At 37.8% G+C, this 6,650-nt stretch overlaps 1 non-coding gene across 1 annotated transcript; it reads left to right on the forward strand.

The window, feature by feature from the left end:
- Window positions 1-5,847: 5,847 nt before the first annotated feature.
- LOC126597813 (5S ribosomal RNA) lies at window positions 5,848-5,966 on the forward strand. Its single transcript, XR_007614331.1, has one exon. It is a non-coding gene; the product is annotated as a 5S ribosomal RNA (ribosomal RNA).
- Window positions 5,967-6,650: the final 684 nt, after the last annotated feature.

The raw sequence follows: 6,650 nt of genomic DNA on the forward strand, positions 1-6,650 counted from the left end.
TGTGGACTTTCGTACACCTCTCCAAGTGTTGACAGAATTTGTTCTCATAGTGTCCATTAATACTTTCACTCGTCGTGTGTTTGGATGTGTAGCCTATGTTCATATTCACAAGATTCATCGTAGTAAATTAGATCCATGTGCTCTCCGGTGTGTCTTTCATAAAAAGGGTATAAGAGCTACCACCCTGAAACTTGCCACATGTATGTGACCATGGATGTTACTTTCTTAGAATCTGAGTATTTTTATGCTTCAATTCCATCACCTTCCGATCACTAGGGGGAGAATACTAGTGGTGATCTTGGGTGGTTGGAGATACCAGACAATGTAATATGTAGCTCAGGGGGAGTGTGTGTTGAAAACAAAAATTGTGAAGGCTCTCGGCAAGACACTGCTGAGAATGAAGACAGTAAGGGTTCTCTGCAACAGCCTGCCAAAAATTGGACTAGTGTTCAGCTGCTCAACACCGAAACAATTGATGATTCTTGCTAACAATCTACCGAGTAATAGTGCCACCCAATGTGTCTTCTCTGAATATTCCTGAGGTAAGTACAACTGATGCTCATGTAACTAATCCGGATAATATTATGAGTATGTATAAGTTGTTGTCAAGGAAAAATCATGGTGTTCCTCCTAACAGGTTTTCTCCTAAAGGAAAAATGAAGTATCCAATAGCTAATTATGTGTTATGCTCGAACCTTGCACTAGAACATCAAGCCTGGGTAAATAATGTGGAAGCAATCCAAGCACCAACCTGAGTTGAGGAGGCCTTAAAGGATCCTAAATGGGTTGCTGCAATGGATGAGGAAATGATGGCACTACATAAGAATGATACATGGGAGGTAACAGAGCTACCTAAAGGAAAGAAACCGGTTGGGTGTAGATGGGTCTTTACGATTAAATACAAGGCAGATGGATCGGTAGACAGGTATAAAGCGAGGTTAGTAGCAAAGGGTTATACTCAAACTTAGGGTGTTGATTATCAGGAGACTTTTTCTCCAGTAGTGAAGATGAATACAGTATGAGTTTTGATTTCTTTAGCTGCAAATTTGAATTGGCCACTGAAACAGTTTGGTGTGAAAAATGCTTTTCTTCATGGGCACTTGGAAGAAGAAGTATATATGGATTTTCCTCCAGGGTACAATGCCGGAGGGAAAACAGGAGTATGCAGGTTGCGAAAGTCAGTCTACAAACTTAAGCAATCACCTCGTGCATGGTTTGGTAGATTTACTCAAGTTATGAGGAGGATTGGGTATTATCAAAGTCACTCGGATCATACATTATTTGTGAAATGGGGAAGTGGTAAAGTGACAACCTTAATTATTTATGTGGATGACTTGATAATAACAGGTGATGATACAGAAGAGATGATGAAGCTAGAACAAAACCTTGTCGCTGAGTTCAAGATGAAGAATTTTGGAGATGTGAAATATTTTCTTGGCATGGAAGTCGCTCGATCATCTAAATGTATTTTCTTGTCTTAATGTAAATATGTTATGGATTTATTAAAGGAAACATGCATGTTGGAAGTAAGCCTGTGGACACTTCTATCGTAGAGAAACATTATTTGGGGATTTATCCAGATTAGGAACCGGTTGACAGAGGTAGATATCAAAGACTAGTGGGGAGGTTGATTTATGTGTTTCACACTCGTCCAAATATTGCCTATGCCGTAAGTGTGGTTAGTCAGTTTATGCACACTCACCAAGTATGGATCATATGGCGGTAGTAATGAGAATCTTGGCATATTTGAAGTCTGCTCCAGGTAAAGGAATTTTGTATGAATGTCATGGACATATGAGGATTGAGGGATTTACTGATGCTGATTGGGTAGGTGATGTGACTGATAGAACATCTACATCTGGGTATTTTACATTTGTTGGAGGTAATTTGGTTACGTGGCGGAGCAAGAAGCAGAATGTGGTATCACAGTCTTCTGTCGAAGCTGAGTATAGGGGTATGGCACATGGTGTGTGTGAGATTCTTTGGCTACGAAAGTTACTTTGGAGTCTTGGTTTTAAACAGAAGGAGGCAATGAAATTGTATTGTGATAATAAGTTTTCTAGAGAAATAGCCAAAAATCCAGTACATCATGACAAGACTAAGCATCTTGAGGTTGATAAACATTTTATCAAAGAAAAGCTAGAGAAGAAGATGAAGGAATAATTTGTGAAAATGAGTTCATTTTAGCATCTATGCATGCAATTAACAATTAAAGGCGGAATAATGCTTGTATGCACTTAAAAACGAAACTTTACCCATGAAATTCAATGGCTAGTAGTTGTGGTGAACCAAGACTCAACTCAAATCTTAAAGAAAAGAGTTGAGAAACTTTTATACCTTTGAAGCACCTCTTTGCTTGGCAAAGGATATTCACTTATGTGAGGGCCTTCTTTCCTTAGTCTCCTTGCTCCTTGGCTCCAGGGATGTGGATGGAGGAACTTTACTTCTTGGGTTCATGACTTCTTGGATATGATGAAGGAATGGATTCTCCAAGTTCCCAAGAAAGGGAACCTCTAAGTTTCCACACCAAGGAGAGCATTGAGAAAGAAATGAGTGACCTAAGAAGAAATGGATGCTAGTCCATTCTTCCTAGGGTGGTCGGCCTCCTAAGAAAAGAGGGAGCCTTTTTGTGTTTTTCTCTTTTCTCTCTAGAAAACCCTTATGAGGGAATGAGTTATAATTTCCTTTCTATAGCCACTTACATTGAGTGGCATAATTGAAATTAAAACCAATTCTCCCTCACACTCTCTGTGCCAGGCCATGTGGGTTCATTGGGCTTTCATGCCCTTTGTGTTTTTAAGTTGTCATACAACTTGAGTTATTGGACTTGACATTCGAAGCTCATTGGGCCTTGAGGCCCAAAACTAACTGGATGTCTAAAACAAACTTATTCGTTTGATTAATTAACATATTAATTAATCATAGCCATAAATAATTAAACCATTTAATTACCCTTACTCATCTCCGTTGTTTCTTCAATCTCTACCTTAGTGCACGATCCATTAGGTTCCTTTTAGCGAGGCAGTGGGTGATTAGAACTCTTCAAATCGATTGTGAATTGAACCTTACTTTTCAATTCCCCCTTTAGTGATTATTCACCTTTAGGGCTTCCACAAACCATGAGTGACACATAGCAGTATGTCATGGCTACCCAACCTACTAAAAAGAGGTGGATAACCTATTCAGTTTGGGATTACAATGCAATACGGTCTTTCTCTAATACAATACTCTTGACCACATTGTTTGATTTGATAGTTTATTCATGTCTATTATCCAATGAGATTCTCTTATTTATATGATTACCTTGAATGTGATTTGAAACGAATTTTTAAATCTCATTCATACTTTGACCAGAGATTCTTAATCATATCATAGAGTATTCTCCCTCAAACGGTTTGAAAGTTAGAGATCCCTTGTTGTGCATTCACTTGCCTCCATGGCTAAGTGGCTTAACCCCAACTATGTCGTGGACACCCTTTGACAGAGTGACTTTGACATAGTCAAAGATCAAGGATCTAACCATAAGACAACTATGATGCCTCAGGTCAAATGACTACTTTGCATAATCCCAACCATGAATTTTCATGTGACATGAGTATAAGAACTCCTTGTTGATCGCGTTCAGTGGACTCATTCTCTATTAAGCACCTACATGCTTGTCTTGGTGTCAGTCACACCAATGACTTGAGACCAGCCACTCTCTCTAAGATTAGGAACGTTTAGGATATGTATACGAAAGATGGTGGTCTCATGAATCTAACTTCTTTAGATCACATTCTCCCAATTACATATTCCTTGGACTTATCGTTTAAGCATATAACATTTATATGAGACAACTTTAAACAATAATCTTTGCCCCTTATATTAAAATATATTAGTTTAACATGTGAAATGCCTGTAAAGTATCATCCTATGATTGACTTTATGGCACATTTCCAATAGAAGATTGTGTCAATACCGTTTGTGAATTCAAAAGAACAACTTGTAGATATCCTTACCTATGCCGTGTGTAGTAGAAGATTCAGTGATTCACTTATCCAGTTAGGCATGAGTAATATCTATGCTCCAACATGAGGGGGAGTATTGGAATAAGTCAATATTTAGGAGAAAAGGAATGTAAATACTTTGTAATTATTAGTCATGTTTTAGGAAGGATATTGTGTCCTTTATTTTTGTTTCCTTTTGTAACAAGGATTGTATGTACCTTTTATTCAGAATTATGTAATTAGGAAAATTAAGCCTTAAAATTCTATTAGGTCACTACTACACTCAGCTAGATTCAGACCCCAATTTTCTTTCTAGAAAGATTCAGACCCCAATTTTCTTTTCTAGAAAGATTCATACCCCAAATATTTTTTTAAAGATTTAGACCCCCATTGGTTTCTACCTTTCAAATTTGCAAAGAATACAAAAAAGGATCTCTGATATTTTATGCTCATATTGGGTCTACTGACGTCTGAAACTATGGTCGTAATGGAGAAATGGTGCTTCAACATGAAGCTTTGTTTGTATTTGATGCGAAAATTATCTTAACACACAAATTTAACCCTCTTTTATCAATTGTAGTAAAGAATGTAAGTAGGGATCGTTCTGGACTGGGGATTAGGAGGGCTTGCTAATAACCTCTAAACTGACTCAAAAACATAAAACTAAACTTAAAAACACTTAACAAGACTCACTAGACTCAAAGCAAATTTAAAATACTCAAAACAGCTTAAAACAACTCAATAAACTTAAACTAGACACTAGGAATGACTTTGGACGAAAATTGACTTTTACTTGAATCAAAACATTTAAAAACACAAATTAAAACAAATTCTAACTAATTAGACACACTAAAGTAAAGGGGGATTGAGTTTTGGACGAAGTTGAAACAAACAAACAAGTATGAAAAACTAGACAAATTGTAAAACAAATTTGAGAAATAAGATGATGGATGGGATAGCTAGAGGCTTTTTCTCCACACATGATATGTATGCAAACAACTTGATTTCCAGTTACTACTTCATTGAATTATGAACGACAATGCTCCAAATTAACCATGACATCACTAGTTAACTCTCAGATTTTCCTTGTTTTATTGGATTGGATGACATCATTCGACAACCCAAAACATTCTTCTAAAGTTCCCTACATGACATCATAATAGAGATACAATCAAAGATCATTACGTTTAATGAAAATCATAAGCATTGACAAAGCACTTGCAACTATGACATCATGTCACTCATGCTAGGAATTGAACTTAATGCAATCGTTTATAAGCGACCTTCACTACATGTGAATATAAGTTTGTAACGATTATGTGAAACTTCCTTATATTCTAACAACGGATTTATGCATGCCAATTAAGTGTCGACCCTTAATTAACAAATACAAATAAGTTATCAATCAAATAGTTAAGCCAATTGCATTCACGATTCAAGAGTTCATAACTGGAATTTATCAAATTATATTGCACACATAATCATGGCTTTGAAATCACCCCTAGCCAAGAGGGGTTTAGCCACTCATATTTACAACAAAACGAAAGGAAATGAATTTAAACATTAGAAACAAAAGAAAGAAAACACCTAAACGCTCAAACGATCCAAGTTGGACAGCTAGCACGTCCAAGCACTTTCCTTCCATTCCTTTTCTACGGCACAAGGTGTTGGTGAGTGTTTGAAGGTTTGTTTGTATGGAGGAATGGATGTGAAGATGAATGGATGTGTTTGGATGAAGGTTGTGTTGAATGCGGCAAAGAGTGGAGAATTGTGTAGATGATGTGTGTGTGTGTTTTGGATTCATGTCTCCCCCATGATGAAGGGTGGATGGATGTATTTATAGGCTAGGGAGATGTAGTGGGGATGCGATCATACCAACTCACATGCACCGGATCCCATCAGAACTTCGAAGTTAAGCGAGTTTGGGCGAGAGTAGTACTAGGATGGGTGACCTCCTAGGAAGTCCTCGTGTTGCATCCCCCCACCTTGGATCTAATGGAGGACATGACACAAAACTGAGCGTAATGGCGTTCTAGGATTCATATAGCCGACCCCACTTAGTGGGAAAAGGCTTTGTTGTTGTTGTTGTTGTTGTTGCGGAGATGATGTAGTGGGTGGTGGTAATGAGTGGATGTAGTGGTAGGTGAATGTTTTGGGTGGGGAAATGAGTGGATGTAGTGGTAGGTGAATGTGTTGGGTGGTTGTAATGAGTGGATGTGTTGGGTGAAATGAGTGGATGCAGTGGTAGGTGAATGTGTTGGGTGAAATGAGTGGATGTAGTGGTAGGTGAACGTGTTGGGTGGTTGTAATGAGTGGATGTGTTGGGTGAAATGAGTGGATGTAGTGGTAGGTGAATGTGTTGGGTGAAATAAGTGTGCTAAAATGGTTATTTATAGGGAGAGGATGATGCACAAACTTCAAATTTCGTCCATTCCTTTTGCTCCAAGCATATGCTATCCATTCCATGCCCAAAAAAGCTCCAAAATGCACTTCTTTGCCACATTAACCCTTTGGACCTACAAACACACGAAAATAGCTTAAAATACTAAAATAACTACGAACTAACAACATAAATGCCAAGAAACAAGCTAACTAAGTTGCATAAATATGCTCCTATCAGTATTTAGATAAGGTAGCAGAGAGGGAAACAAAAGAGAAATAGGG

This window comes from Malus sylvestris, chromosome 13, assembly GCF_916048215.2.
Source record: "Malus sylvestris chromosome 13, drMalSylv7.2, whole genome shotgun sequence".
Taxonomy (NCBI): Eukaryota; Viridiplantae; Streptophyta; class Magnoliopsida; order Rosales; family Rosaceae; genus Malus; species Malus sylvestris.